Source organism: Drosophila biarmipes, unplaced genomic scaffold, assembly GCF_025231255.1.
Source record: "Drosophila biarmipes strain raj3 unplaced genomic scaffold, RU_DBia_V1.1 ptg000034l, whole genome shotgun sequence".
Classification (NCBI taxonomy): Eukaryota; Metazoa; Arthropoda; class Insecta; order Diptera; family Drosophilidae; genus Drosophila; species Drosophila biarmipes.
The window spans coordinates 22,874-45,000 of record NW_026114546.1 but is presented as its reverse complement, the minus strand read 5'-3'; the positions used below and the strand labels follow the sequence as shown (position 1 = coordinate 45,000).

General features: G+C 38.4%; 3 non-coding genes and 1 pseudogene across 3 annotated transcripts in view; all 4 read right to left on the bottom strand.

Annotated features, from left to right (window-relative positions):
• LOC127012222 (small subunit ribosomal RNA) overlaps positions 1-329 on the bottom strand; it is a 1,995-nt gene extending 1,666 nt beyond the window's left edge. Inside the window, exon 1 of the ribosomal RNA XR_007765736.1 lies at positions 1-329. This exon is cut by the window's left edge and continues 1,666 nt beyond it. This is a non-coding gene — a ribosomal RNA (small subunit ribosomal RNA).
• Positions 330-6,058: 5,729 nt separating this feature from the next.
• Positions 6,059-15,536, bottom strand: LOC127012225 (large subunit ribosomal RNA; annotated as a pseudogene).
• Positions 15,537-15,938: 402 nt separating this feature from the next.
• LOC127012227 (5.8S ribosomal RNA) lies at positions 15,939-16,117 on the bottom strand. The gene has a single exon (XR_007765740.1). It is a non-coding gene; the product is annotated as a 5.8S ribosomal RNA (ribosomal RNA).
• A 1,203-nt stretch (positions 16,118-17,320) lies between these two features.
• On the bottom strand, positions 17,321-19,315 carry LOC127012221 (small subunit ribosomal RNA). Its single transcript, XR_007765735.1, has one exon. It is a non-coding gene; the product is annotated as a small subunit ribosomal RNA (ribosomal RNA).
• Positions 19,316-22,127: the final 2,812 nt, after the last annotated feature.

Sequence of the window (22,127 nt, the reverse complement as noted above, 5' to 3'; positions counted from 1 at the left end):
ATCAAAAGTTGATAGGGCAGACATTTGAAAGATCTGTCGTCGGTACAAGACCATACGATCTGCATGTTATCTAGAGTTCAACCAATATAACGATCTTGCGATCGCTTGGTTTTAGCCTAATAAAAGCACATGTTCCATAAGGTTCATGTTTTAATTGCATGTATTAGCTCTAGAATTACCACAGTTATCCAAGTAACTGTTAACGATCTAAGGAACCATAACTGATATAATGAGCCTTTTGCGGTTTCACTTTTAATTCGTGTGTACTTAGACATGCATGGCTTAATCTTTGAGACAAGCATATAACTACTGGCAGGATCAACCAGAATAATGTTTTTATTCATATTTCATTCATATTTTTTGAATAGAAATTAGCAATATATATGTTGTTATAGATTTTATTTCTATCGAATACGGCCATTTTTATATAGCATTCGTATACGTTTGTTTTCCAATTTATACTTGTTTCGCCACTAATAATAACAAGTTTTTATTGATGTCAAAAAGAATCATATTCTTTATAAACACAATATTTATTTTTCATATATTTTCTTTATATATGCACATTTCATTCTAAAATATCATTTTTGTTCGACATACATAATATATTGTATCCACACATGTACAATTTTTGTTTAACCAATATAAGATATTGAGTTAATCATTTGTATTTTGACGATAAATTTAAAATTTATCTATATATATCCATATAAGTCTCTGGTAATATATAAAATAGAACCGAGTGTATATATATAATTATTACTACTATATTTATTTCTTAAATAATATATACTTATATATTATTTATATATATACTCTTTATTATATATTATATAATTTCTTAAATAACTCTCTTAATAGCTATTTTTTATTATCAACAATATAAGTTGATATTAATATTGAAAATGTATTCATAATTACATTTTTATATTTCTTTGGTAGACTTTTATGTACTATTATTATTTAATAATACACATATAATATAAATCATGTTAGCCTACCTCCTAAAATTAACGATAAAATTCGGAAACAATTTGTTATTCTATGTACAATAGAAACTTGGCCTTTGTTTCAACGTTATTATCTTTGGGCTTAAAATATTAACCGCGGAGCCAAGTCTCGTATTCAAATAAATGAATAAAGAAACAAATTTGACGGATAATATCTTCTCTACTGACATATGTCAATAGCAGACGGCCGGCCCATTGACCATCCTATAGTAGTTTTTGGACACGCTGTCTCCCATTCGGGTATATTCAATTTACTTTGCCACTCACCCATATAGTGTTCTCTTATATAATAAGACAACGCACTTTTATATTCATTATATGGATATATTGCCTTCCTCATATTTGCCACACCACCTATAGTAGTTTTTGGACACGCTGTCTCCCATTCGGGTATATTCAATTTACTTTGCCACTCACCCATATAGTGTTCTCTTATATAATAAGAAAACGCACTTTTATTTTCATTATATGGATATATTGCCTTCCTCATATTTGCCACACCACCTATAGTAGTTTTTGGACACGCTGTCTCCCATTCGGGTATATTCAATTTACTTTGCCACTCACCCATATAGTGTTCTCTTATATAATAAGAAAACGCACTTTTATTTTCATTATATGGATATATTGCCTTCCTCATATTTGCCACACCACCTATAGTAGTTTTTGGACACGCTGTCTCCCATTCGGGTATATTCAATTCTCTTTGCCACTCACCCTTATAGTATTCTCTTATTTAATAAGAATACTAAAATACTTCTCATATTATAGATGTAATCTATTAACTTCTCAATATCCATACGGTTTATGTATGGTATTGACAAAATCCTATGCATTTGCATAAGATTTATTTTGCCACAATTTATAGTACTAGTGCCGCCCTCACTAGGTATAAATATCTCATTTCGCTAGTAGTGTATGGGCAAATTCTACTAGCTATTCTCATAAATATGTCACTTATATGCCATATCTATACAATTCATGCACTTTTATATGTATATTTGCTATATTATACATTATTATGCCTTATAGGTATTATACCTATAAGCCACATCCATACGATTGCTTAATATAAATATATGTATAATTTTTTATACATATTTTTTTTTTATTTATGTATGGTTTTTTATTCATATCCATATACTGTATTCACTTTTATATGGATATGATTGGCGTTTTATATAGTATTGACAAAATCATAAGTTTGACCAATACGAGGAGAGGTCCGCCAACGACCACCTCCCTATAGGTGTTTTTGGACACGCTGTCTCCCATTCGACTGCTTACTATACTAGGGGCTACCCGCTCCGTATGATATTCTCTCATATAACAAGAGAATGCAAGAAATATTCGTATTTTATGAATATAATCCATTTATTTTTCAATATCCATACGTTTTACTTAGTTTTTTGTACGGTATTGACAAAATCCTATGCATTTGCATAAGATTTATTTTGCCACAATTTATAGTACTAGTGCCGCCCTCACTAGGTATAAATATCTCATTTCGCTAGTAGTGTATGGGCAAATTCTACTAGCTATTCTCATAAATATGTCACTTATATGCCATATCTATACAATTCATGCACTTTTATATGTATATTTGCTATATTATACATTATTATGCCTTATAGGTATTATACCTATAAGCCACATCCATACGATTGCTTAATATAAATATATGTATAATTTTTTATACATATTTTTTTTTTATTTTTGTATGGTTTTTTATTCATATCCATATACTGTATTCAATTTTATATGGATATGATTGGCGTTTTATATAGTATTGACAAAATCATAAGTTTGACCAATACGAGGAGAGGTCCGCCAACGACCACCTCCCTATAGGTGTTTTTGGACACGCTGTCTCCCATTCGACTGCTTACTATACTAGGGGCTACCCGCTCCGTATGATATTCTCTCATATAACAAGAGAATGCAAGAAATATTCGTATTTTATGAATATAATCCATTTATTTTTCAATATCCATACGTTTTACTTAGTTTTTTGTACGGTATTGACAAAATCCTATGCATTTGCATAAGATTTATTTTGCCACAATTTATAGTACTAGTGCCGCCCTCACTAGGTATAAATATCTCATTTCGCTAGTAGTGTATGGGCAAATTCTACTAGCTATTCTCATAAATATGTCACTTATATGCCATATCTATACAATTCATGCACTTTTATATGTATATTTGCTATATTATACATTATTATGCCTTATAGGTATTATACCTATAAGCCACATCCATACGATTGCTTAATATAAATATATGTATAATTTTTTATACATATTTTTTTTTATTTATGTATGGTTTTTTATTCATATCCATATACTGTATTCACTTTTATATGGATATGATTGGCGTTTTATATAGTATTGACAAAATCATAAGTTTGACCAATACGAGGAGAGGTCCGCCAACGACCACCTCCCTATAGGTGTTTTTGGACACGCTGTCTCCCATTCGACTGCTTACTATACTAGGGGCTACCCGCTCCGTATGATATTCTCTCATATAACAAGAGAATGCAAGAAATATTCGTATTTTATGAATATAATCCATTTATTTTTCAATATCCATACGTTTTACTTAGTTTTTTGTACGGTATTGACAAAATCCTATGCATTTGCATAAGATTTATTTTGCCACAATTTATAGTACTAGTGCCGCCCTCACTAGGTATAAATATCTCATTTCGCTAGTAGTGTATGGGCAAATTCTACTAGCTATTCTCATAAATATGTCACTTATATGCCATATCTATACAATTCATGCACTTTTATATGTATATTTGCTATATTATACATTATTATGCCTTATAGGTATTATACCTATAAGCCACATCCATACGATTGCTTAATATAAATATATGTATAATTTTTTATACATATTTTTTTTTATTTATGTATGGTTTTTTATTCATATCCATATACTGTATTCACTTTTATATGGATATGATTGGCGTTTTATATAGTATTGACAAAATCATAAGTTTGACCAATACGAGGAGAGGTCCGCCAACGACCACCTCCCTATAGGTGTTTTTGGACACGCTGTCTCCCATTCGACTGCTTACTATACTAGGGGCTGCCCGCTCCGTATGATATTCTCTCGTATAACAAGAGAATGCAAGAAATATTCGTATTTTATGAATATAATCCATTTATTTTTCAATATCCATACGTTTTACTTAGTTTTTTGTACGGTATTGACAAAATCCTATGCATTTGCATAAGATTTATTTTGCCACAATTTATAGTACTAGTGCCGCCCTCACTAGGTATAAATATCTCATTTCGCTAGTAGTGTATGGGCAAATTCTACTAGCTATTCTCATAAATGCCTTCTTTATGCCATATCTATACAATTTATGCACTTTTATATGTATATTTGCTAATATTATACATTATTATGCCTTATAGGTATTATACCTATAAGCCATATACATACGATTTCATTTTTTTATTTATATATGGTTTTGTATTTATAACCATATACCGTATTTACTTTTATAAGGATATGATTGGCGTTTTATATAGTATTGACAAAATTATAAGTTTGACAAACACTTTTTTAAGTCTTTTAGTTAAAATTGTCATTTTTAATTGACTATCTAAACACTAGATATATTTGCACATGGAGCAAAGAGTATAAAAATTGGTCGCGTCACTAATAATATCGCGATACATTTTTACTACCATCAAAATACCACATACGTTTATATGTCCTCTTTATTTAATTTGGTTTCTAAACCTCAGGAATAGTTTTAATTATATGTGCGCTCTAAGTTGAATGAATTTCTTGAATCTCTTTACTTGAATTTCTAAGACTTAAAAATATTTATAAATAGATGTCCTATTGCATAATATTTTTTTATCGCTTCACTTATAAAATAACGATCCTGCCTTTCTACCTTTGAATAAACATTCATATAAACATGGAGAAAAAAACGTTCGCGTCACTAACAGTATGTGACGATAAAATTTTGCTAACATTAAAAGGAACATATTTTTATATGTCAACTCTTAGTTGAATTGGTCTATTGCTTAAGATTCTAGACCTTAGGAATATTTTTATATTATATGTTTGCCAATCTTCGCGTCACTAAAAAGATGACGATTCATATTGTTATTATTAGATGGTCGAGTTGTACTTATATTGATATGTTAATCAAATTGGTCTCTTACTTGAAAATCTAGACCTTAGGAATATTTTTATATTATATGTTTGCCAATCTTCGCGTCACTAATAAGATGACGATTCATATTATTATTAGATGGTCGAGTTGTACTTATATTGATATGTTAATCAAATTGGTCTCTTACTTGAAAATCTAGACCTTAGGAATATTTTTATATTATATGTTTGCCAATCTTCGCGTCACTAATAAGATGACGATTCATATTATTATTAGATGGTCGAGTTGTACTTATATTGATATGTTAATCAAATTGGTCTCTTACTTGAAAATCTAGACCTTAGGAATATTTTTATATTATATGTTTGCCAATCTTCGCGTCACTAATAAGATGACGATTCATATTGTTATTATTAGATGGTCGAGTTGTACTTATATTGATATGTTAATCAAATTGGTCTCTTACTTGAAAATCTAGACCTTAGGAATATTTTTATATTATATGTTTGCCAATCTTCGCGTCACTAATAAGATGACGATTCATATTGTTATTATTAGATGGTCGAGTTGTACTTATATTGATATGTTAATCAAATTGGTCTCTTACTTGAAAATCTAGACCTTAGGAATATTTTTATATTATATGTTTGCCAATCTTCGCGTCACTAATAAGATGACGATTCATATTGTTATTATTAGATGGTCGAGTTGTACTTATATTGATATGTTAATCAAATTGGTCTCTTACTTGAAAATCTAGACCTTAGGAATGTAATATATAAAGGATTAAAAATTCGCCACAAAGCCAAGCAAACAATCAATGCATACAAATAGATTGTTGGTTGAACTTTATATAAGAAGTTCAACACAACAAATAAATTATGCAATTTTATTATCGAATCATCTAGCAAAGGATAAGCTTCAGTGGATCGCAGTATGGCAGCTGCTCAACCACTTACAACACCTTGCCTGTTACAAAAGTCGTTTACAATTGATTCTAGGCTTTGTCATTGTATTAAATAATGCTTTTATATGTAACTAGCGCGGCATCAGGTGATCAAAGATCCTCCCAATTTACTATGTTACAAATTACATTGGCATCACATCCATTGTCGTTTAAAAAGTAAATTATAAACTTTAAATGGTTTAGAAGCCATACAATGCAAATTGCCCCTTATTTATCATTGCAGTCCAGCACGGATACGACCTTAGAGGCGTTCAGGCATAATCCAACGGACGTAGCGTCATACCACTGTTCGCTCGAACAAGTATTGTGCCATTGGTCCGTACCTGCGGTTCCTCTCGTACTACGCAGGAATGCTGTCGCAACAACGTTTTGTCATTAGTAGGGTAAAACTAACCTGTCTCACGACGGTCTAAACCCAGCTCACGTTCCCTTGCATGGGTGAACAATCCAACGCTTGGTGAATTTTGCTTCACAATGATAGGAAGAGCCGACATCGAAGGATCAAAAAGCGACGTCGCTATGAACGCTTGGCCGCCACAAGCCAGTTATCCCTATGGTAACTTTTCTGACACCTCTTGTTAAAAACTCTTTAAACCAAAAGGATCGATAGGCCGAGCTTTTGCTGTCCCTGTGTGTACTGAACACCGAGATCAAGTCAGCATTTGCCCTTTTGCTCTATGTGTGGTTTCTGTCCGCACTGAGCTGGCCTTGGGACACCTCCGTTATTATTTGAGAGATGTACCGCCCCAGTCAAACTCCCTACCTGGCAATGTCCTTGAATTGGATCATACCTGAGTAATTGGAGTTATACCAAATTTTCAAATCAAAAATACATAAATGCACCGTTTTATTAAAGAATTTGTTTGCGATTATATAACAAACTCGTGATACTTTGATCAAGAAGCTTGCATCAAAACCCAATACCATAAGATATAATAAATATATCCGTATAATGGCTAGGAAATGATACACGTTCCATTTAATCAAGTAAGTAAGGAAACAATAAGAGTAGTGGTATTTCATTGGCGATACCAAACCGAGGTCTAATATCTCCCACTTATTCTACACCTCTTATGTCTCCTTACACTGCCAGATTAGAGTCAAGCTCAAAAGGGTCTTCTTTCCCCGCTAATTATTCCAAGCCCGTTCCCTTGGCTGTGGTTTCGCTAGATAGTAGATAGGGACAGTGGGAATCGGATCCCTCCGAACTTATTTAACGTGGCGTGTTCCACACTAAAGGGATTACAACCACGGCACTCACATATGCCCACTTTGGAGCATATAGTGCAGCGGGTCTAGGTTAAGCGCCAGACCAACGCCCCGGACTAGAAGCTATAGCTATGTACATAGCAACCACCCCAGTAGCAATTTAAGTACTTGCTTGTCGGGCAAGCACTTCCCCTTGCGTTGGGGCGAGATCTATCTAAAATCTCTACTGTTCTTTGGGTCGCAGCACCCGAGTTGTATAAACGCAACATCCACGTCGAGCCCGGGGACTCTACCCGCGATATAGGTGTCAACCACAGCCACCACGAAACTCCCACAAGGGGGCCGACCTCAATGAGCAGCCTTGGATAACTGCTCAACCCGTGGTACCGAAAATTACAGGCTCGGTGGGCCTCACCCCTTCAGCTCCGACAAGCTCGGATGGGGCAACCATGTCATATTAGTCGCCTCCTACGACAAGCAATGACAGACTGTGGCAGTATTCTTCGCTGCTACCACACGGCAGGGATGAGGACTAAGAGTCCCTCCTCCGGTTGAACGCCTCCTCGGCAAACGCTGTAAGCCTTCTGGTCTTCTCCTGATCCGCTAGTATGCCATCGAATCCAATCCATCTTTCGCCAACTTGCTGCACACCAAGTCCATCGAGGTCTCGCAAATCTTCATAGTTCGGGCAGTCGCATAGAACATGTTGCCAGTCCTCATATGGGTCGCCACATGAGCATGCGGCAGTGCCCGACGCTCTGACACCAAACAGAAATGCGTTTAGCGATCCATGTCCTGTAAGCAAGAATCCGGTACGCATCGTGAATCCAAAGTTAGGATCGCGATAGGCAAATTCGACATCCGGGATGAACTTGTAGGTCACCCGGCCGGATGACTCTACGCTATCCCATCTGTCTTGCCACGCGTGCAGTATGCACTGCTCAGTACGCACCTTCATCTGCCCTCGGCTAAGACTTGTGAGGTCCTCGCCATAACACAGATCGTACTCCTCCAACGGGTATCCACGCTTAAGCTTGTATTTGGCTGCCACTTGCTTGGCGACCAAATCAAGCGGGGGAGCGCCAGCAAGAACCTGCAGTGCCACAGTAGACACTGTTCGGCAAACCGGGAGGCTACCAAGCAGGATGAGCCTCTGGCAAGAAAGAAGTCGCTTCCTGGCCACTACTTCCTGCGTCGTATCGACATACCATATCGGGGCACCAAATAGCACACAGGGTACCATGAGTCCGGCATAGATGGTCCGCTTGGCTCGAGGACTGAATCCCCAGTCTGCTCGAAGCACACGCGCCAATGCTCCAACGACTCCGGTCATTCGCTGCTTGAGCGAGGTGAAGTGCTTGGAGAATTTCAAGCCTTCTTCGACCGTGATGCCAAGATACCGGCAGCTGCTTACATACGGCAAGCTTGCTCCAGCAAGATTGACCGCTGGGGGCCGACTAAGCACACCCGAAGGATTACGTGCCAAAGGTGGGCGGGCGTTCTCCTTAAGCAGCATTATCACCGTCTTGCTGGTGGAGACGGCAACGCCGACTTCCATCCCCCACGCTTCTACGATGGACATTAGCTGCGCTCCTTTTGTCTCTAGCACGCTTCGGGATTCTCCCTCGACGAGAAGCAGCAGGTCATCCGCGTACGCGCTCAAGGCGCAGTACGACTCAAGGCGTCGGAGCAGAACGTCCATCAGCAAGTCCCATATAAATGGGCCGCTGATTGATCCCTGCGGACAGCCTCTAGTTACGGGAACATTAACTGCCTCGTAACTGCTTCGGATCACTGCGCTTCTGCCTGAGAAAAAGCTCTGCCACAAGCCCATCTCTCGGCATCCCAGTTCGGCTAATCGGCGCAATGCAGCACTCCATTCCACGTTGTCAAAGGCTCCCTTGAAGTCCACGAAAATTCCGAGCACGTATTTCGCCGGGCTGGCATGAACACTGCTCTTAACGTGCATCCAAGCGTCCTCCACACAACGTCCTTGGCGAAATCCGAATTGCCATCTACAGCCTTCCGGAAGAACTTCCCTCACACGATCCACCATAATGGCCTCGAGCACCTTGCCAAAAACCGGCAGCAGGCAAATTCCGCGATATGACGACGGTTCGCACTTGTCCTTGTCGGGTCCCTTGAGCAGTGCCACTACACGTGGGCATTTCCACTCTGCGGGGAAGTACCCCGACCGGACGCAGTTTGAATACAGCACCGTCAGATGCTGAGGTATGGCACGCCACACAGCCTTGCAAATCGTCCCGTTGATACCGTCCATGCCAGGCGAGCGCTTGCTCTTCAACCTGGCGACACAAGCATCAACTTCCGAGACATTCAAGGGCGGTGGGATTTCCTCCACGGGGGCAATCGGTGCGTCAGACTCCGCAGCTGGGAAAAAGTTGCGGAGGAGCACTCGCGCACAGTCACTCCAATTGGTGACCAGCTCGCCATTCACGCGGAGGCACCCAATCTCCGTCCGTCTCTTGCGACCTCGGCACATCTTGTAGACGCGCCCCCAGGGATCGTGCGAGTTTTCTCCCACGATGCGTCTCCAGCTGTTCTCCTTGGTCCTCACGATAAGCTTCCTGTAGTCGGCTGTGGCAAGCCTCAGCTCCACTACAGTCAGCTCGGCCACGTCATCATGCTGATGGCGTCTGGCATCCTGAAGACGGCGCCTGAGTCTCCTGACTTGGCGGCGCTTTGCGCAAAGGTCAGCGGTCCACCAACTTACCCTCGTTCTCGGCTGTCCGGGCGTTCTCCTTCCCAACGCAAGGTCGCACACATCGTGCACCATCCTGCGGAGTCTAGACACTTGTTGGTCCAGCGGCAATCCTTGGAAGTCTTCCGGAATCTCGGCTGCCCTATTCACCAATTCCTGTTCGAACAGACGCCAACGTGCATTGGAGAAGTTCCAGGACGGTACCGGAGATAATCTCCCAACGGCATTCGCGGTCGAGGTGCTGGCCACAACGGAAATTACGTTGTGGTCACTCAATTCCCACTCGTCCACTCTCCACTCATATGTGGCTAGCATATGTCCTGCTGAGTTGGCGAATGTCACGTCGATATCGCTGTGCGATCTTATGTTATCGAACGTGTAGCTTTGACTAGGTTGGTTCAAGACCACCGCTCCCTTCGTCAGCATCCACTCGGACAGCAGCTCACCCCGGGAGTAGTTAGTTAGTCCCTCCGGTCGAGGAGGGAGTTTACTAAACCACATGGGGGACGCTGCGTTCGCGTCAAGTCCGAAGATTGCTGGAGTACTGCTGGCCAGCAGCAGGACAGAATCCAAGTACCTTAGGTACGACTGGAGGTTGTAGCTGTATTCATCCGGTTGCGGGTTCGGTCTACCATTTGGTCTGCTATCGAACTGGCAGTATGCGGCGCAAAGGAAGATTGAGCCAAAACTTCCTTTAATGCACACACACACGCCGTAGTTGTTGGTGAGCGGCTCCACTGGCATGCAGATGACATCCTGGTGGCTGACAAAGATGGCTGCCTTCCCTCGCCGATCGACGAAGCTTCGCACTCCATCCGGCAACACGTCTATCCTCTCGTCACCTGCGTAAGGCTCCTGAACCAGTGTGAACAGACTCTTGCTTTCAAGCAACCGGACTCCGAGCTCGATGGTCGCCGCTCGTCCTCGACCACAGTTTGCTTGGATGAACCTAAACATTAATGTCTAGAGTTCACCCTCGCAAGCACTGCCGCATATACGGGACATCCCGGGGACAGCATGTGGTGTCCCGACGGGTAGCCCTTAAACCGGCAGTTCCGGCAGTCCACCGGCTTCTGGCACTCGCGTGCACTGTGGCCAGTTTGTCCGCACTGTCGGCAGACATTCTCCTTATACCGGCAGTCCTTCACCTTGTGGTCGAAACCCACGCACCTGTGGCATGCGTAAGTGCGCACCAACGCCCGGCAGTTGTACGCAAACCAGCCAATGTACGCCTTGCCGCCGTCAAGCACGTCGAGGGCCGTGGTGCTGACTTCCAGCGTCACATTTACAGTGGCGCCATCCGCCTGCGACCACGATTTCTCTAGCCGCACCTGCTTTTTGAAGGCCTCCAGGTCCATTCGGTCTGCGAAGTTGTTTTTAAACAACTCGCTCATAAAATCAGCCGGTGGCGTCGCAGTATCAACATTGCTGACCAGAACTTTTGGAGTCTGGGCTGGGCTTTGCTTCACCTCCAAGCCAGCTTCTGCAAACTTCCTATTTGCCACAACCTTCCTTATTTCCCCGGACGACGGGGTGCGGATAATGGCACCGCCACGCGCCAGTCCTCTGACTTCGTGTAGACGGACTCCTAGTGAAGGAGCAATCTCCTTCCGCACCTTTTCAGCCAGCTGCTGCCCCGAAATATTCGGGTCTGAGCTGTGAACCACAGCCGACCAGGTCTCGCGCGGCTTCCTCGGCATCGGGACCGGCACGGCAGGGGGCATGACAGAGGACACCGGCAGGCTGGGGTACGCAGTGGCATACACCGAGGGCATATGGGCGGCTCCATGTTGGATAGTCGGCGGTGGCGGCGGTGGCGGCGGTGGCGGCGTTGGCAGCGGCGTCCTCTTCATTTGCTTCCACCGGTCCTCCAAAATCGCATTGCGCACCGTGAGCGCCGAGATCAGGGCCTCGTACTTTGCGGCGACTCTGAGTAACTCCCTCGTTGAGCTTCGTCCCAGGCAGGTGGTGACGTCCAGCACGATCTCCGACCTAATTTTCGCGATCTCCGCGGAAATTCGGCCGAGGCCACCTCTCACGATCTCCATTGCCTCGAGCTCCTCTACGCATTCTCCTTCTCCGGTGGCAGCGGCGCCAGCAGCGGCGCCAGCTGCGACGCCGACGCAGGCATCGGCAGAGGAGGCAGCGGGGACAGTGCCAGCAGCGGGGACGATGGCAGCAACGGGAGCCGGCGGCGGCGGCATCTCCAGCGATGACAGCGTCTTCTCCACAAGTTGCTTCGGTCCACCACTGCCTCCGTCGATGGCCACATACTTGGCCTGTGAGGCATCCCTCGCAGCTGCACCTCTGCCACGCTTTCCCTTCGACCGACCCTGCCTATCACGGCTAACACTGCCGCTACGACTGCTCGCAGACTCACTGCCCGAGCATCCACCTGCCGTCTCCATCGGAGATGGAGCCATTTTCCTCCTACCACCAAACTTACTCGAGCAAGTACACTTACCCGATACGCAAGTTTAGCCGGTACACACACCCGCTAGAACAGCTGACTGCGAGAGAGAAAGCTCGCTCTCGCCGCTTTTGCTCTCACGAAAGTTCTCGCGGCTGCACTCACCCACGCGCACGTGTGGAAATTTTCCAAAAAGGAAAACGGCGATTTCCACTCTTACCGCTCACTTTTCAAAATTGTTTTTTACACAGGCGTCTTCCTTGCACTAAACTGCGAATTTTAGTCCAATTTCGAGCTCTGTACACCCAGAAATAACTTTGAAATGACCGTTTGATTGGGACCACGAGAAAACACACGTCCGTCGTTAATCCATTCATGCGCGTCACTAATTAGATGACGAGGCATTTGGCTACCTTAAGAGAGTCATAGTTACTCCCGCCGTTGACCCGCGCTTACTTGAATTTCTTCACTTTGACATTCAGAGCACTGGGCAGAAATCACATTGTGTCAACACCCGCTAGGGCCATCACAATGCTTTGTTTTAATTAGACAGTCGGATTCCCCAAGTCCGTGCCAGTTCTGAATTGATTGTTAATTGATAATCGTTATAATTAATAAGAACTAATTGGTTTAACCCAATTAGTATTCTTAAAAATTTTAGCAAGAAAGTTCCACAATTGGCTACGTAACTAAACTATCCGGGGAACAAGTAACTAACATAAATGCTAGAAACTCTATTTACCCAGAACGAGCACATAAACCATGTTATTGTTTCCCAATCAAGCCCGACTATCTCAATCTTCAGAGCCAATCCTTATCCCGAAGTTACGGATCTAATTTGCCGACTTCCCTTACCTACATTATTCTATCGACTAGAGACTCTTCACCTTGGAGACCAGCTGCGGATATTGGTACGGCCTGTTGAGAAGTTTGCGTGTCCCCACCATAAATTTTCAAGGTCCGAGGAGAAAATATCGACACAACAGTATATGTCATGCTCTTCTAGCCCATCTACCATATCTCTCTGCGAAAGACTTCCATGGTAGTACGGCTATAAAACAGAAAAGAAAACTCTTCCGATATCTCTCGACGGCTTCTTTATGGTCGTTCCTGTTGCCAGGATGAGCACGAGGCCCATATTTAATAACAAACGGATACTCAACAGGTTACGGAATTGGAACCGTATTCCCTTTCGTTCAAAATTATTCAAGTATATTAATTTAGCTAGATTTTATATAATATATATATTTGTTTGGCATTTGTATTTTACTTGAAAATTTTCGGCTTTCGCCTTGAACTTAGGACCGACTAACTCGTGATCAACCACTGTTCACACGAAACCCTTCTCCACTTCAGTCCTCCAAGGTCTCATTCGATTATTTGCTACTACCACCAAGATCTGTACCAATGGCAGCTCCATGCAGGCTTACGCCAAACACTTCTACGCATACCATTGTACCTTCCTACTCACTAAAGTTTCAAAATTTATATTACAAGTAATATAAATCATCTACTTTAGCGGTAATGTATAGGTATACAACTTAAGCGCCATCCATTTTAAGGGCTAGTTGCTTCGGCAGGTGAGTTGTTACACACTCCTTAGCGGATTTCGACTTCCATGATCACCGTCCTGCTGTTTTAAGCAACCAACGCCTTTCATGGTATCTGCATGAGTTGTTAATTTGGGCACCGTAACATTACGTTTGGTTCATCCCACAGCGCCAGTTCTGCTTACCAAAAGTGGCCCACTGGGCACATTATATCATAACCTTGAACTTCATATCAAGAAAGTTAAGGTTCTTACCCATTTAAAGTTTGAGAATAGGTTAAGATCGTTTCGACCCTAAGGCCTCTAATCATTCGCTTTACCAGATAAGATTATTTTATATAATATTAAAATGCACCAGCTATCCTGAGGGAAACTTCGGAAGGAACCAGCTACTAGATGGTTCGATTGGTCTTTCGCCCCTATACTCAATTCTGACAATCGATTTGCACGTCAGAACTGTTTCGGTCTTCCATCAGGGTTTCCCCTGACTTCAACCTGATCAAGTATAGTTCACCATCTTTCGGGTCACAGCATATATGCTCAAGGTACGTTCCAGTTAGAGGCATAAATAATATAAATATCATTATACATAACTATATAGAACGCCCCGGGATTGTGTTAATTAGCTATAAATAGTTAAAAAACTAATCCCATTATTAGTCAAGTTAATTACGCTATTAGGTTTATATCCCAATAACTTGCACATATGTTAGACTCCTTGGTCCGTGTTTCAAGACGGGTCCCGAAGGTATCCTGAATCTTTCGCATTGTTAATCCTACAAGTGCATATAATAAACACAAAAATCAATGATAATTATGCCATTATATAATTCCGAAAAATTAACGCACTGTATTCATATAAATCTATCAGCACTTTATCAAATTAATAACATTTATTCTGTGTTAAAATGCAAGCAAATTAATTTGAATAAACTATAAGTTATATTTTATGATAAATTTGGTATGCTAATAGATTACAATGTCCTTATATGGAAAAAATGCACACTATTATCATAATATTGTTTAAATATTACAATTCTAATGATGAATTTTCCATAACGGATATTCAGGTTCATCGGGCTTAACCTCTAAGCAGTTTCACGTACTGTTTAACTCTCTATTCAGAGTTCTTTTCAACTTTCCCTCACGGTACTTGTTTACTATCGGTCTCATGGTTATATTTAGTTTTAGATGGAGTTTACCACCCACTTAGTGCTGCACTATCAAGCAACACGACTCTTTGGAAACATCATCTAGTAATCATTAACGTTATACGGGCCTGGCACCCTCTATGGGTAAATGGCCTCATTTAAGAAGGACTTAAATCGTTAATTTCTCATACTAGAATATTGACGCTCCATACACTGCATCTCACATTTGCCATATAGACAAAGTGACTTAGTGCTGAACTGATTTCTTTTCGCTCGCCGCTACTAAGAAAATCCTTGTTAGTTTCTTTTCCTCCCCTAATTAATATGCTTAAATTCAGGGGGTAGTCCCATATGAGTTGAGGTTGTGTATAACTTTTATATGCAATTAATTCTTTATATATAATGATAAAACATTTTATTAAATTCGTTATATTAATAATATCTGTATATAAATGGCATTTGTTTGATTTAACGAATCAACGAAGAACAATAATATTGTCAACGGTTTTCTATTTTCTAATCATTAATAAGAGACAATTCTAGATAAATTTTTATGCTAGACATTTCTCAGTATCATTTGATTGAAAAAGAAAATATTTCTCTTCGTTTTTCACATTCAAATTATTTACTAATGTGAGATAATGTTTTTCATATATTTTTTAATATTATGAATAAAATAATTAAATTATTATTATCCAATAATATACCATATGCTTATAAAATTTCATTATAAAATTTGTATAAGCAACTTAATTAGCATAGTCTTACAACCCTCAACCATATGTAGTCCAAGCAGCACTATAAAATTAATTAAAGTACATAACAGCATGGACTGCGATATGCGTTCAAAATGTCGATGTTCATGTGTCCTGCAGTTCACACGATGACGCACAGTTTGCTGCGTTCTTCATCGACCCATGAGCCGAGTGATCCACCGCTTAGAGTTTTATAAATTGGTTTCTTAATTTTGTCAAATATGTTTTTATTGAAAGAAATTAAAAATACACCATTTTACTGGCATATATCAATTCCTTCAATAAATTTATTTTTATACCTAAAACGAATGCTGCGAAATGTCTTAGTTTTATATAACCAATATATATTAAAGTATTTCTTTTTAAATTGCATTTATTGTAAATAAATATATATATATATATATTAATACTTTTTTAGCGATATAAATTGAAATTTATATAAAACATTAACCTGTATAAAACCAGGTACAACATTGTACATTTTAGGTTGTTGCATTATCCAATGTATGCGCATAACTGAGATGAACAATACATATCGCAACGCGTGTATATTATGGTCCATATACACACAGTATTTTAATTGTGTTTATATACAATAATAATTTAATATTATTATTTTAATAATTCGATTTGCTTGTTCGAATTTTTATTTGTTTGTTTTGGCTGCTTATTATTTCTCTCATATGTATTAAATACAATATATAATTTTAATATTTGCATTATTTCGATTTGCTTGTTCGAAATTTCATTTGATCTATATTAGATCATATACATTTTGGCAATTCATATTTTATTTGTATTACTATAATGTATTTATTATAATATAAACAAATATTTTATTAACGGTAAGGATATACAATAATAATTTAATATTATTATTTTAATAATTCGATTTGCTTGTTCGAATTTTTATTTGTTTGCTTTGGCTGCTTATTATTTCTCTCATATGTATTAAATACAATATATAATTTTAATATTTGCATTATTTCGATTTGCTTGTTCGAAATTTTATTTGATCTATATTAGATCTCATATACATTTTGGCAATTCATATTTTATTTGTATTATTATAATGTATTTATTATAATATAAACAAATATTTTATTAACGGTAAGGATATACAATAATAATTTAATATTATTATTTTAATAATTCGATTTGCTTGTTCGAATTTTTATTTGTTTGCTTTGGCTGCTTATTAATTTCTCTCATATGTATTAAATACAATATATAATTTTAATATTTGCATTATTTCGATTTGCTTGTTCGAAATTTCATTTGATCTATAATAGATCTCATATACATTTTGGCAATTCATATTTTATTTGTAATACTATAATGTATTTATTATAATATAAACAAATATTTTATTAACGGTAAGGATATTAAAACATTAATGATCCTTCCGCAGGTTCACCTACGGAAACCTTGTTACGACTTTTACTTCCTCTAAATAATCAAGTTCGGTCAACTTTTGCGAAACAACCGTAACACGCAAGGCGTCACAGTGATCACGTCCGGAGACCTCACTAAATAATTCAATCGGTAGTAGCGACGGGCGGTGTGTACAAAGGGCAGGGACGTAATCAATGCGAGTTAATGACTCACACTTACTGGGAATTCCAAGTTCATGTGAACAGTTTCAGTTCACAATCCCAAGCATGAAAGTGGTTCAGCGGTTTACCCGGACCTCTCGGTCTAGGAAATACACGTTGATACTTTCATTGTAGCGCGCGTGCAGCCCAGGACATCTAAGGGCATCACAGACCTGTTATTGCTCAATCTCATTATTGCTAGACGCAATTTGTCCATTTAAGAAGCTAGTGTCCTTATAATGGGACAAACCAACAGGTACGGCTCCACTTATATAAACACATTCAAACACAATAAACATTTTACTGCCACCATGAATGAAGGCTATATAAGCTTCAACACCATAATCCTGAAGATATCTATTTAATATATTTGAGTCTCGTTCGTTATCGGAATTAACCAGACAAATCACTCCACGAACTAAGAACGGCCATGCACCACCACCCATAGATTCGAGAAAGAGCTATCAATCTGTCTTACACACTTATGTTCGGACCTGGTAAGTTTTCCCGTGTTGAGTCAAATTAAGCCGCAGGCTCCACTCCTGGTGGTGCCCTTCCGTCAATTCCTTTAAGTTTCAGCTTTGCAACCATACTTCCCCCGGAGCCCAAAAGCTTTGGTTTCCCGGGAAGCGACTGAGAGAGCCATAAAAGTAGCTACACCCAATTGCTAGCTGGCATCGTTTATGGTTAGAACTAGGGCGGTATCTGATCGCCTTCGAACCTCTAACTTTCGTTCTTGATTAATGAAAACATCTTTGGCAAATGCTTTCGCTTAAGTTAGTCTTACGACGGTCCAAGAATTTCACCTCTCGCGTCGTAATACTAATGCCCCCAAACTGCTTCTATTAATCATTACCTCTTGATCTGAAAACCAATGAAAGCAGAACAGAGGTCTTATTTCATTATCCCATGCACAGAATATTCAGGCATTTGAAGCCTGCTTTAAGCACTCTAATTTGTTCAAAGTAATTGTACCGGCCCACAATAACACTCGTTTAAGAGCACTAATGCAGGTTTTTAAATAGGAGGAACATATGAAAAAATACAAGTATCTAAGCACATGTAAGAACTCCACCGGTAATACGCTTACATACATAAAGGTATAGTACTAACCACAATTGTAAGTTGTACTACCCGTATGAAGCACAAGTTCAACTACGAACGTTTTAACCGCAACAACTTTAATATACGCTATTGGAGCTGGAATTACCGCGGCTGCTGGCACCAGACTTGCCCTCCAATTGGTCCTTGTTAAAGGATTTAAAGTGTACTCATTCCAATTACAGGGCCTCGGATATGAGTCCTGTATTGTTATTTTTCGTCACTACCTCCCCGAGCTGGGAGTGGGTAATTTACGCGCCTGCTGCCTTCCTTAGATGTGGTAGCCGTTTCTCAGGCTCCCTCTCCGGAATCGAACCCTGATTCCCCGTTACCCGTTGCAACCATGGTAGTCCTAGATACTACCATCAAAAGTTGATAGGGCAGACATTTGAAAGATCTGTCGTCGGTACAAGACCATACGATCTGCATGTTATCTAGAGTTCAACCAATATAACGATCTTGCGATCGCTTGGTTTTAGCCTAATAAAAGCACATGTTCCATAAGGTTCATGTTTTAATTGCATGTATTAGCTCTAGAATTACCACAGTTATCCAAGTAACTGTTAACGATCTAAGGAACCATAACTGATATAATGAGCCTTTTGCGGTTTCACTTTTAATTCGTGTGTACTTAGACATGCATGGCTTAATCTTTGAGACAAGCATATAACTACTGGCAGGATCAACCAGAATAATGTTTTTATTCATATTTCATTCATATTTTTTGAATAGAAATTAGCAATATATATGTTGTTATAGATTTTATTTCTATCGAATACGGCCATTTTTATATAGCATTCGTATACGTTTGTTTTCCAATTTATACTTGTTTCGCCACTAATAATAACAAGTTTTTATTGATGTCAAAAAGAATCATATTCTTTATAAACACAATATTTATTTTTCATATATTTTCTTTATATATGCACATTTCATTCTAAAATATCATTTTTGTTCGACATACATAATATATTGTATCCACACATGTACAATTTTTGTTTAACCAATATAAGATATTGAGTTAATCATTTGTATTTTGACGATAAATTTAAAATTTATCTATATATATCCATATAAGTCTCTGGTAATATATAAAATAGAACCGAGTGTATATATATAATTATTACTACTATATTTATTTCTTAAATAATATATACTTATATATTATTTATATATATACTCTTTATTATATATTATATAATTTCTTAAATAACTCTCTTAATAGCTATTTTTTATTATCAACAATATAAGTTGATATTAATATTGAAAATGTATTCATAATTACATTTTTATATTTCTTTGGTAGACTTTTATGTACTATTATTATTTAATAATACACATATAATATAAATCATGTTAGCCTACCTCCTAAAATTAACGATAAAATTCGGAAACAATTTGTTATTCTATGTACAATAGAAACTTGGCCTTTGTTTCAACGTTATTATCTTTGGGCTTAAAATATTAACCGCGGAGCCAAGTCTCGTATTCAAATAAATGAATAAAGAAACAAATTTGACGGATAATATCTTCTCTACTGACATATGTCAATAGCAGACGGCCGGCCCATTGACCATCCTATAGTAGTTTTTGGACACGCTGTCTCCCATTCGGGTATATTCAATTTACTTTGCCACTCACCCATATAGTGTTCTCTTATATAATAAGACAACGCACTTTTATATTCATTATATGGATATATTGCCTTCCTCATATTTGCCACACCACCTATAGTAGTTTTTGGACACGCTGTCTCCCATTCGGGTATATTCAATTTACTTTGCCACTCACCCATATAGTGTTCTCTTATATAATAAGAAAACGCACTTTTATTTTCATTATATGGATATATTGCCTTCCTCATATTTGCCACACCACCTATAGTAGTTTTTGGACACGCTGTCTCCCATTCGGGTATATTCAATTTACTTTGCCACTCACCCATATAGTGTTCTCTTATATAATAAGAAAACGCACTTTTATTTTCATTATATGGATATATTGCCTTCCTCATATTTGCCACACCACCTATAGTAGTTTTTGGACACGCTGTCTCCCATTCGGGTATATTCAATTCTCTTTGCCACTCACCCTTATAGTATTCTCTTATTTAATAAGAATACTAAAATACTTCTCATATTATAGATGTAATCTATTAACTTCTCAATATCCATACGGTTTATGTATGGTATTGACAAAATCCTATGCATTTGCATAAGATTTATTTTGCCACAATTTATAGTACTAGTGCCGCCCTCACTAGGTATAAATATCTCATTTCGCTAGTAGTGTATGGGCAAATTCTACTAGCTATTCTCATAAATATGTCACTTATATGCCATATCTATACAATTCATGCACTTTTATATGTATATTTGCTATATTATACATTATTATGCCTTATAGGTATTATACCTATAAGCCACATCCATACGATTGCTTAATATAAATATATGTATAATTTTTTATACATATTTTTTTTTTATTTATGTATGGTTTTTTATTCATATCCATATACTGTATTCACTTTTATATGGATATGATTGGCGTTTTATATAGTATTGACAAAATCATAAGTTTGACCAATACGAGGAGAGGTGCGCCAACGACCACCTCCCTATAGGTGTTTTTGGACACGCTGTCTCCCATTCGACTGCTTACTATACTAGGGGCTACCCGCTCCGTATGATATTCTCTCATATAACAAGAGAATGCAAGAAATATTCGTATTTTATGAATATAATCCATTTATTTTTCAATATCCATACGTTTTACTTAGTTTTTTGTACGGTATTGACAAAATCCTATGCATTTGCATAAGATTTATTTTGCCACAATTTATAGTACTAGTGCCGCCCTCACTAGGTATAAATATCTCATTTCGCTAGTAGTGTATGGGGAAATTCTACTAGCTATTCTCATAAATATGTCACTTATATGCCATATCTATACAATTCATGCACTTTTATATGTATATTTGCTATATTATACATTATTATGCCTTATAGGTATTATACCTATAAGCCACATCCATACGATTGCTTAATATAAATATATGTATAATTTTTTATACATATTTTTTTTTTATTTTTGTATGGTTTTTTATTCATATCCATATACTGTATTCAATTTTATATGGATATGATTGGCGTTTTATATAGTATTGACAAAATCATAAGTTTGACCAATACGAGGAGAGGTCCGCCAACGACCACCTCCCTATAGGTGTTTTTGGACACGCTGTCTCCCATTCGACTGCTTACTATACTAGGGGCTACCCGCTCCGTATGATATTCTCTCATATAACAAGAGAATGCAAGAAATATTCGTATTTTATGAATATAATCCATTTATTTTTCAATATCCATACGTTTTACTTAGTTTTTTGTACGGTATTGACAAAATCCTATGCATTTGCATAAGATTTATTTTGCCACAATTTATAGTACTAGTGCCGCCCTCACTAGGTATAAATATCTCATTTCGCTAGTAGTGTATGGGCAAA